General features: G+C 40.0%; 1 protein-coding gene across 2 annotated transcripts in view; it reads right to left on the bottom strand.

The window, feature by feature from the left end:
- Nucleotides 1-12,196, bottom strand: part of BEND3 (BEN domain containing 3) — a 103,790-nt gene that overhangs the window by 10,716 nt on the left and 80,878 nt on the right. The window lies entirely within an intron of this gene.

The raw sequence follows: 12,196 nt of genomic DNA, 5'->3' as shown, positions 1-12,196 counted from the left end.
GCTCACAGAGAGACGTTCTGACCCTGCCCACCTGTGAATGGTTGCAGAAAAGAAGAAATTAACACAGCCCCACCTATTCTGCAAGATAAATGGCCTTTTTACTTTACTTCCTCACCTCCCCCCTCTCTGTTCCATAAAAGAACCTGTCACCCAGACCCCAATAAGATGGTTTATTTGGGGTACACTAGTCCGCCATCTTCTCGGTCTGCCGGCCTTTGGAATAAAGTCACTATTCCTTGCCTCGACACCTCGTCTCCTGATTTACTGGCCTGTCATACAGAGAGCAGAGCAAGCTTGGACTTGGTAACAACAACATTGTAGGGAAGTTCTACCTCATTATAATTGTTCTGTACACAAAACCAAAAACTCAGCCACTGACAGGCTGGGTAATCTTAAGAACTTCCTTAACTTTTCTGTTTCTCATTCTACTCACCTATAAACCCAGCAGTAGGGACTAGATGTTGTAAGACTGACAGCTGCAAGCTCCGCGGATGTACATCTCTGGGGCTCAGTTCTCTCTGCCGCATCAAGCCCTCTGGAGGGACAGCCGATGGGAGCAACCCTCTACCCCTTCCCGAAGTGCGAGGGCAGACATAGGCTTATGTGCCCTTGTGGATTCCGGGGGTTTTCTCCAGAGAATTCCAGATGATAGGTTCATTCCAACCCATGAGTCAGAGGACCACGCTGAAAACACCTAAGGTCCCTGGGGGAAATCCCATGTTCTAAATCTTAAAGAAGAATGGGAAAAGGCCTCACTAGTGCAAAGCAGTGCATCCTCAGGCCCTTTCAAGTTCTTCAGGTTGGAGCCGACTAGGGTAGCTCCCTGTGTCGAGGGGTAAAATCATTCAGCTTCTTTCCCTTAGGATTTTGTGCTTAAAAAGAGTGAGGCTTGTAAAGCCAGCTGGGCTTATAATCATGTTTACTAAGCCCGATTATCTAATTTCCACCTGTCAAAAAAGCACTTTGCAATTCCTCAGCTCCAAGGAGAGAAGATGCTAAATCCCCTTCCCAGGGTCTCTGAGACAACTGGGCTCACGTGCACATAACTTGGAAAGACCTAGCCAGTCCCTTTTTCTTAAAAAGGGAAGGGGTAAGACAGAGAGAGGTGGAGAGAGAGAGAGAGAAAGAGAAAGGAGAAGGAAGAAGAGGAGAAGGAGGAGGGGGAGGGAGGGCAGGAGGGAGGGGAGGGTACGAAGGTGGGGGAAGAAGAGGAGATAGGGAAAGAAAGATGGGGAGCGCTGCTGAAGCTCTAGGCTGGTGGCTCGCAGTTGAGCGAGCATCTGAATCACCTGGAGGACTTGTTAAAACACATTGCTGGGCCCTATTCTAGAGTTTCTGACCTAGTAGGTCAGGAGCAGTACCCTAGGCTGTGCATTTCCAAGTCCTCAAGTGATGCTAAGACTGACGATGAGCCTGGCACCACACTTGGAGAGCCACGGTCATTGCATCAGCCCTCGGCTATTCTTCTTGCAGTTCCATACAGGGTTTGAGTCAGTTCCTCAAAAGGAAAAGATGTGTAAGTGTGTGTGCTTAGAGGGGACTTGGTTAATACGTTTCCGCATTGTCCCTCCTGCTGCCCAGACAGATGTGTGGCAATGCAGACTGATGCACAGTGGCCGCTGCGGGTGACAGGAGCCGTTGGGAAGATCTGGAACACCTTGAAGGTGGTTTCGGTCACCTGGCCCGCATCCTTGGCTGGAGAGCATGCAGGCTAAGGGCGCACCTGTGCACAGAGGGACAGCTTTCTCCTCAGAGTATCACAGCCCACCTCCCCTCACCACCCCCCACCCCTTTGCAGGATGCTCGTCTTATCACCATAACTTGTCAAAGGCCAAATGATAAAAGCATTATCATTTCCTGTCAAGAAAGAAGAAAATCTATAAATGAGTAAGGGCTTTTAACAATGGTCTGCGTTGGTCATTTACAAGAGAACAGTTTATATTTTCATAGAAAGACCACAGACAAGGATGATTAAATTGGCCAGTTCATTGAAGGATGTTAGAGAGATACCCCACCTGTCAGCAAAGATCCAGAGCTCATCTTTCCTTTTTTTTTCTTTTTAGCTAACACATATATATTACTTATCACATGGCATGCACTGTTCTAAATACTTTACATATATTAACTTATTTAACCTTCACCACCATCCTTTAAGAGAGATATACTATTATCCCCATTTTACAGTAAAGGAAAGTGAGGCATGGAGGTTAACTGACATGGCCAAGGTCACACTGCTAATAAGTATCAGAACCAAGATATCTGGCTTTAGAATCCATGTTCATAACCATTCTATAGACTTTTGGTGTTTTCTGTTCATCCCTTTACTCATTTGTCTTGAGAAAGTTTACAGCTGAGAATGGAATACTTGTGTGATGGCCCACCATATATATTTCCCAACAGGAAAGTCTGGTTGAGAAACAGCCTCAAGGATATCAGTTGCTGGGAGAAAAGAGAATCAAGGTAAAGTGACCTGGAAGATCTCAACGGGCCCTGACAGGCAGCCTCATGCCCCCAGCTTCTCTCACTAACTGGACAGGAAGATTTGTATTGACCAGCCATCCAGCGCTGAAGATATGGCCAACCTTTTAACCTGGCTCTTGCCTGAATTTCTTTCTACAAATACGCATTTATCCTGCCCCTGCTACACGCAGAACACTAGACTAGATACTAGATGGCAGGGTGGGGAAAGGAAACAAAACATGGTTATCACCCTCTGGGGGCTGACAGACTGGGAGGGGATAGAGGTAAACAGGCAGTTGTAATACCACAGTTCATCTCATTATTAGTGACAGTTCAGTCTGCTGGATGAGATTTGTGAGATGCCTTCCTACTTGGACAATATCCTTGATGGAGACGTGGGAAATTGCTTTTATTTATTTGTGCCAGGCACCATAATGAGCATGTTTACGTAGGTAGTGTTGGCAGATAAAATACAAGCCGCCCAGTTAAATTTGAAGGCATATGTCCCATACAATATTTGAGACATACCTATACTAAAAAAGTATTTGTGGTTCATCTGAAATTGAAATTTCATTGGGCATTCTGTATTTTCATTTGCTAAATCTTGCAGCCCTGTGCACAGATTATCTTTAATCCTCACAGTAATTTTTTGAGGTAGTCACTATTATTGTCTTCATTTTAGAGATCCGGAAACTGAGACATAGTCACATTAAATAACTTGTCCAAAGTCATACATCTATCTGCTAACACACATTAGAAACCAAGTTCTTAGGCTGCTTTGTTTCCACCAATGGCCAATTTTGTGCATTTTATGTTGATAACTATCATTATCTGTCTCAATGAATTCCATTTTCTAACCCTGTTCTCAAATTATCTGAGTATACCCTACTCACTGACCAACATGTAAAGTTCTGGGTCCTGATTTTCAGAGTTAAGAAACAGATTCAAGTACTATATAAAAGGAGGCTAGGGATAGCATTTACTCATTATAGCAAAAATCAGATTTGTAATTTCTAAGAATGTGTGTTTTAGTGCAGTACACACACAAGGGGAGTGCAAAAAAAGATCAGATACTGGAACCCCATGACACCTGAAGATGAGAATACTACAACACAACAACTAAACTAATCTGGGGGACAGATGGCAGTAACATTGTAAGTTTGTACTCTGGAACATGTGAGTTTGAGATTATTCAAGTTTAGTTCTTCATATGACAGTTAAAACTGCCTGACAGTGAATGAGTGAATTTAACTTGGTTCTTTGTGACATCGATGCTTTCTGTCCTCTCTCCCAACTCCCTGTGTTGGTCATTTTCCCCCCAGCTGTTTAAAAGAAAACAAAGCCCATTTAATAGTGTGCCAGCATTTGAAACACCACCAATCCTCCCCCTTTAGACTCAAAGCAAAGGCTTATTTCCTGATCAGATCCTAATAGTTTATCAAAAGTTCAACATTGAATTAGTTAGTAGCCTTGAATTTTAAGGTTTACCAACATATGACACAATTACCTATGGTGGTTCTTTAATCTTCACCAATATTTTTCCATTAGAAAAAAAGAGTTTCCATAATCATGCCATAGGATTTGCTTCCATTCACGCTCTAAATATACACAATTCAGCCATATGAAATTGCTATCTTTATAGGTTAAAAATGGTTACATATCAGCAATCTCATGTGGTTCAACCTAATATAAGTACACCCAATACACCTGCCATTTGCAACAACATGGATGAACCTGGAGGACAATATACTAAGCGAAATAAGCCAGACACAGAAAGGAAAAACTGCATGATCTCACTGATATGTGGAATCTAAAAAAGTCAAATGCAGGGACTTCCCTGGTGGTCCAGTGGGTAAGACTCTGTGCTCCCGATGCAGGGGGCCCGAGTTCGACCCCTAGTCAGGGAACTAGATCCTGCACACATGCAGCAACTAAGAGTTCGCATGCCACAACTAAGACGTCTGCATGCCGCAACTAAAGATCCTGCATGCCACAACTAAGACCTGGCACAGCCTAAATAAATAAATTAAATAAATAATTAATTAATTAAAAATACAAAAGTCAAATACATAGAAGCAGAGAGTAGACTGATGGTTCCCAGAGTTGGGAGGTGGGGGAAATGAGGAGATGTTGGTTAAAGGATACAAAGTTGCAGTTCTGTAACATGAATAAGTCATGGGGATATAATATACCATATGATGACGGTAATTTATAATAGTGTACTGAATATGGAAATTTACTGAGAGAATAGATTCCAGGTGCTCTCATCACACATACAAAAAGACTATGTGAGGAGGTGATATGCTAATTAGCTCAGCTATAGTGATCATTTCACTATGTATATGTGTATCAAATCATCATGTTGATGAAACTTAAAAGCTTTTGCACAGCAAAGGAAACCATAAACAAGACGAAAAGACAACCCTCAGAATGGGAGAAAATATTTGCAAATGAAGCAACTGACAAAGGATTAATGTCCAAAATTTACAAGCAGCTCATGCAGCTCAATATCAAAAAAACAAAAAACCCAATCAAAAAATGGGCAGAAGACCTAAATAGACATTTCTCCAAAGAAGATATACAGATTGCCAAAAAACACATGAAAGAATGCTCAACATCTTTAATCATTAGAGAAATGTAAACCAAAACTACAATGAGATATCATCTCACACCAGTCAGAATAGCCATCATCAAAAAAATCTACAAACAATAAATGCTGGAGAAGGTGTGGAGAAAAGGGAACCCTCTTGCACTGTTGGTGGGAATGTAAATTGATAGAGCCACTATGGAGAACAGTATGGAGGTTCCTTAAAAAACTAAAAATAGAACTACCATACGACCCAGCAATCCCACTAATGGGCATATACCCTGAGAAAACCATAATCCAAGAAGAGTCATGTACCACAGTGTTCACTGCAACTCTATTTACAATAGCCAGAATATGGAAGCAACCTAAGTGTCCGTCGACAAATGAATGGGTAAAGAAGATGTGGCACATATATACAATGGAATATTATTCAGCCATAAAAAGAAACGAAATTGAGTTATTTGTAGTGAGGTGGATGGACCTAGAATCTGTCATACAGAGTGAAGTAAGCCAGAAAGAGAAAAAACAAATACCGTATGCTAACACATATATATGGAATCTAAAAAAAAAGGTCATGAAGAACCTAGGGGCAGGATGGGAATAAAGACGCAGACCTACTAGAGAATGGACTTGAGGACACAGGGAGGGGGAAGGGTAAGCTGGCACAAAGTGAGAGAGTGGCATGGACATATATACACTACCAAATGTAAAACCAATAGCTAGTGGGAAGCAGCTGCATAGCACAGGGAGATCAGCTCGGTGCTTTGTGACCACCTAGAGGGGTGGGATAGGGAGGATGGGAGGCAGGGAGATGCAAGAGGGATGAGATATGGGGATATATGTATATGTATAGCTGATTCACTTTGTTATAAAGCAGAAACTAACACACCATAGTAAAGCAATTATACTCCAATAAAGATGTTAAAAAAAATCATGTTGCATACTTTAAATACATACAATTTTTATTAAAATATAAAAATAAAAATTTAAAAATACACATGATATATAAATCAGTGCAATCCTCCTTCATTCTTCCTGGCCATTAAGACAATAACAAAAAGATTCCGAGTTACCTGTACAATATCCACCCAAATATAGATGTTGAAATTCTGGGATAGCAGAAAATGAATGGTGGCAAGGCACGTGTTCATGGAAGCTTAGAACAAATTATAGATTCAGAGCATGAAAGACTGCCCTTTAGAATCTTCTAAACCACATGGTTCAAAGAACTGAGAATACTACTGGCCAAAGAATTTTTCCTTTTCCTTTTACTAGTAAACTATAATTTTTGGCTTCTCTTTCAGGCTAGGGTAGAGAACAAATAAGAAGCACATTTATTTTTTAAAAACTGCCACCTACCCCGATATAATCCTTGGTATTTAAGTATATATTTTGGGGCTGAGACTGTTTCTCTTCACTGTTTCACGGTTTGGGTCACTTTGTTTCCTTGCTTACTACTGACATTGTCTTATCATACTACGACTCCAACATCCTTATAACAAAGAACACTATTAAAATTGCACAACTTCAAAGGAATGAGTCATGACAAAAATATACAATAGATTTACTTTACATTATGAGTGGAAGGAAAGAAGTAAACAGTATCTGCTGCAGGATTTTCATATCTTAAGGTGATTACCATAGTGGTTTATACTTAGTAAGTACTCAAAAAATTTAGTTTACTTGCCATAAATCAGTCTAGATAAGTAATCCCAACTGTGGTCCAAAGAATGGTATTGAAAATACTTGTGGGTTTCAGTTAAAGCAATCCTTAGAGGGAAACGTATACTCTTCATTGCTTGTTAGAAAGTAACAGAGTGTAAAAGTTGTTGAGCTAGGCATCTAGCTAAAGAAATTAGGAAAATACAATTAAATAGTTCAAAGAAAGTAAAAGGAAGAAAATGATAAAGAAAAAAGAAATTAACTAGAAGACAAAGGTACAATCAGTAAGATTTTTTAAAGCCAGAGGTTGGATATTTAAAAACACTATTAAAATTGACAGCCTCTAGCAAGATGAATCAAGAAAAAGAAAAAACTGAAGAAGGAGGTAAACAAATACATTATAAATTTTCAAAGATTTTTAAAAATTATGAACATTTTTATGCCATTTAATTGGGAAATACACACAATGAAATAATTGACAAAAATTTAACTTAAAACGAATTCAAGAAATAGAAAGCCTGGATAGTCCTATTTTAAAAAAAAATCGAATCAGTAAATAAAAATCTTCATGCACTCATGCGTGCGCACACACACACACACACACACACACACACACACATGCCAAGACATTTACAGATATAACCTTCCAGACTTTAAAGAAACAAGGTCATTCCAATCTTATACAAATTCTTCCAGAGTATGAAAAAAGAGGCAAAATTCTTGATATAATTGAGATTCTAAAGCTATACAAAGATAGTATAAGAAAGATAAAAGGTTAATTTTGCCCACAGATACATAAATCCTAAGCCAAATATTAGCAAACAAAATTCATAAGTGTGTCAGAGTGGACCAAAAGACACAACTCAACTATGTTGTCTGCAAGAAACCCACTTTAAATATAAATTTCATAATGGAATTTTTGTTAATGACCAAGTTGGGTTTATACAAGAATGGTTTAACATTAGGAAGTCTATACATACACTTTATCACAGTAGCATACTAAAGGAGAAAAACCATATAATCTTCTCAATACATGAATAAAAGGTATTTGATAAGGTTCAAAATTCATTCATGATTAAAATATGTAAAATATTCTATAGTAAATAAAATAAGTACAGAAGGGTGCTTCTTAACCTGAAAAAAAGTATATGCCAAAAATCATTAGCAAATATCACTTTTAATGGTAAAAAATAAAATTATAAACATTACTTTTAGAATCAGGAAAAATGATACTGTGACTGCTTTTGTTCAACATTGTACCAGAGCACCTAACCAACAGAGTGAGACAAGAAAAGGATATAAGAAGTACAAAGATTAAAAAGGAAGAGACACAACTGTTATCATACACAGATAATATGATTGTCCCCACAGAAAGTCCCAATCTCTGTACAGAAAAAAAAACACCAACATATAATAAATGAGAACAGAGCGAGGTGGCTCAATAAGATCTCAATATATCAAACTCAATTGCATTGCTATACACTAGCAAGAAGTGAAACCGAGTTCCCCTAAAACCCAGCTCCTCTGACAAGTTTATGATTTTATCTCTTTATTCAAAATATTATTCCTGTTCTTGTCCAACACCTCCTCAAGATTGAGGAGAATCAAAGAAAAGGGGGGACTGAAACAGAGCACGACCCTGTGGGGCCTCCCAGGTATAAATTATTTCCATGACCCCCCTTGCTTGTTTGTAAGAAACAGGCTTCATTCAGCTTCCTTGATCTTCCCTGAATTCCAAAGGGCAGATTCAAACAGTTGCTAATCAGAGAAGGGAGGGAATGCAGTAGCAAAGGAGGAGCAGTCAGGAAACAGTAGTGCATGGGACTTCCCTGGGGGTGCAGTGGTAAAGAATCTGCCTGCCAATGCAGGGGACACGGGTTCGAGCCCTGGTCCAGGAAGATCCCACATGCCGCAGAGCAACTAAGCCCATGTGCCGCAACTACTGAGCTTGTGCTCTAGAGCCCGTGAGCCACAACTACTGAGCCCACGTGCCACAACTACTTAAGTGTGCGCACCTAGAGCGTGTGCTCCGCAACAAGAGAAGCCACTGCAATGAGAAGCCCATGCACCGCAACGAAGAGTAGCTCCCACTCGCCGCAACTAGAGAGAGCCCGTGTGCAGCAATGAAGACCCAATGCAGCCAAACATAAATAAAATAAAATAAATTTATAAAATAAAAAAAAAGAAAAGAAACAATAATGCAGTGTCCTGGTTCCTCCTCAAGGAATATACATAATAATATCTTTGAGCTCTTCCGTAGGAACTAAGGCCCCCACCCAGGTGGAGGATGGTAACTTCAGGCTGAGCATAAGATTCCTGGAACACCGTCCTGGTACCTCACCACCAACCAATCAGATGAAAGTCTGCACACAGTGGAAGATAATGAAGACTCTGACCCCCTCCCCAAATGATTCTCCCTTTAAAAACTTTCATGGTTGAGCAGAATCTTCAGAGTTGGTTTTGGGACACAAGTTCACTTTCACCCCAGGTTGTCAGCCTCCTGAGTAAAGCAACCTTTCCTTTCCAACCAACACCTGCCTCTCAAGTACTGGCTTTCGAGTGAGCAACCGAATCTGAGTTCAGTAACAGAAGCAGTTAGAAAATATAACTTTGTAAAGTCAAAACTGGTGTATAGTAATAGAAGTCAGAATAGAGGTTATCTTTGGGGGTCGTTCACTGGGAGGAGCAGGACAGAGGCTTCTGGTGTGTTGGAAATGCTCTATATCTTGGTCTGTGTGGTGATTACAGGGATAATACATATGTACAAAGTCACTGAGTTTATACTTAATATTTATGTACTTTCCTATATGTTATACATCAATAAAAAATTTCAAAGTGTAAATTATATTATTTAAAGTGGTTACAAATTTATGGTGCCTAGAAATAAATCTAATAAAATTTGTAGAAAACCTTTACATTTAGAGGTAAAAATTACTGAGAAACATTAAAGAAGCTCTAAATAAAATGAGAGGTATGTCTTGTTCATTTTTTTGGAAAACACAGTATTATTGATTCTTCCTAAACTAATTCAAATTGAAGAAGTCAAATAAGGTAGTGATGTAGCAGAGAAGGGAATCATCCCACCAAATATCAAAACTTTTCACAAATCTGTTATATTGAAATTATGTAGCATTGGTGTAGGGACCAATGGACTATAACGAAGAACTCAGCAACACATACACACATATATGAATACTTAACATATGACAGAGATGTCATTCAGATCACTGATGAAAGAATACCTATTCAACAAAATAGGCTAAGATAACTAGTGATCCTTATGAAAAAAGATGAAATTGAATCTTTGCCTCACACCATACATAAAAAAAAAAATTCCAAATGGAACAAAGACTTACATATGAAAGATAAAATCCTAGGACTGTGAGAAGAAATTATAAAAGAACACCTTCATGGGGCTTCCCTGGTGGCGCAGTGGTTGAGAATCTGCCTGCCAATGCAGGGGACACGGGTTCGAGCCCTGGTCTGGGAAGATCCCATATGCCGCGGAGCAACTAGGCCCGTGAGCCACAATTACTGAGCCTGCGCGTCTGGAGCCTGTGCTCCGCAACAGAGGCCGCAATAATGAGAGGCCCGCGCACCGCGATGAGGAGTGGTCCCCACTTGCCGCAACTAGAGAAAGCCCTCGCACAGAAACGAAGACCCAACACAGCCATAAATAAAAAAATAAATAAAATTAAAAAAAAAAAAAAACATAAAGAACACCTTCATGACTTCAAGGTTGGGAAGGATTTCTTAAGCAAAACACAAACTGTGTTAATCACTAATGATAAGATAATAGAGTTAACTATGAAGTAGATCAGAGTATCCCACTTTGACATAGGGATTATTTTGAGCTGAAGGCAACTGAGAAACAGTAGATGCAAGAAAAGCTCTCTTCCCTCCCCCTTTCTGCCCAAAGGCAGAGTATAAATTTCCTCTTATGAAGGTTTCCCCCTCTTCTCTCCAGGTAGAAGAGAACCATCAGAGACACTCATCACCCTAGAGACTGCATGAAATTGAGTCTGCATAACAAACCTTACTAAAATAATCCTATCCTCTATTAGTTTCCCCCATATATTTACCCTCCCACAATTTACCAACCCTAGAAGCCAAAGCCCTTTTCCTTTGTCTTATCACTTCTTCACAATTTATCACCCTTCGATAACATGGTATATAAGCCCAAAATTCTAACCACCCCTTTGAGATACTCATCACTAAGTTCTCTCACATTTATTTACACATGTTGCATGCAAAAATAAACTCTGGGGTTTTTTCTCCTTTTAATCTGTCTTTTGTCAGTTTCATTTTCAGGGTCCCAATCACTCAACATAACAGAGTAGAGCAAAAAGTTTTCTCCTCCCCTACAACTACATTAAAAATAAGAAGTTCTTTTCATTAAAAGACACCATAAGGAAAGTAAAAAGACAGCCACAAACTAGGAGAAGATATTTGCAACATCATAATCAATATAGATTTGTAGCACAGAATATGTAATAAATTCCTACAAATTTATAACTTGAATTTATAATCTTTCTATTATATTAATTTATAATAGAAAAAAAGAAACTGCCTGTTTTAGTTCCTAGGGCTGCTGTAACAAGTTACCAGAAACTGGGTAGCTTAAAACAACAGAAATTTGTTCTCTTACAGTTGACGAGGGCAGATGTCTGAAATCAAGATATCAGCAGAGTTGGCTCCTTCTGGAGGCTCTGAGGGAGAATATGTTACATGCCTCTCTCCTAGCTCTTGGTGGTTACCATCAATCCCTGGTATTCCTTAGATTGTAACTATATCTCGCCAGTCTCTTCCTCAATCATCATGTTGCCGAAAACTCGGCCTCTGTGCACCAGTGACGAATCGAATCTTGGAGACAGAGTTTTGGGTGAAATAGAAAAGAATAGTTTTGTTGCTTCACCAGGCAAAGGGGATACAGTGGGCCCAGGCCCTCAAAACTGTGTGTCCCAACCCAGGGGGGATTTGGTGAGGAGTTTTATAGCAGTGGTTCATGGGTGGGGTTGCTGAGAAGGATCAGGGTGTGTGTTGGGCCTGCATTCCTTTAATCTGGCCTCAGGTGGTCTCCTGATGAGCTTCTGTGGTTCTCGAGGTTATCCAACTCTGACCTTCTCTCTGGAATGAAGAATGCTTCATCAAGTAGTTAACATCTTCCATTTGTTGGGGGTTTTAGTTCTGCAGAAGAGCTCAGAGATGTTGTCATGTGTATCCCTTGAGGGGGAACCAGGATCCTGTCTCAAGGCTGCATTATTGTTTCTTGGCTGCTCCTCCCTTGTCTCTGCATCCCCTCCCTTCCCTGATTGGCAACTGTTTGAATCAGCCCTTTGGGACTCAGGGAAGGTCATGGAGGCTGGAGCCTGTTCCCTACAAACAAGGAACATGGGACATAGAAAGGCTTCCATGCCCAGGAGCCCCACAGGGTCATGCTTGGTTTCAGTCACATGGCCTTCTCCCTTTGTGCATCCTCTGTGTCTC

The sequence above is a fragment of the Balaenoptera physalus genome, assembly GCF_965194825.1.
Source record: "Balaenoptera physalus genome assembly, chromosome: 9".
NCBI lineage: Eukaryota > Metazoa > Chordata > Mammalia > Artiodactyla > Balaenopteridae > Balaenoptera > Balaenoptera physalus.
Note: the sequence above shows the minus strand (reverse complement) of the source record. Positions and strands in the feature narration are given on the sequence as shown.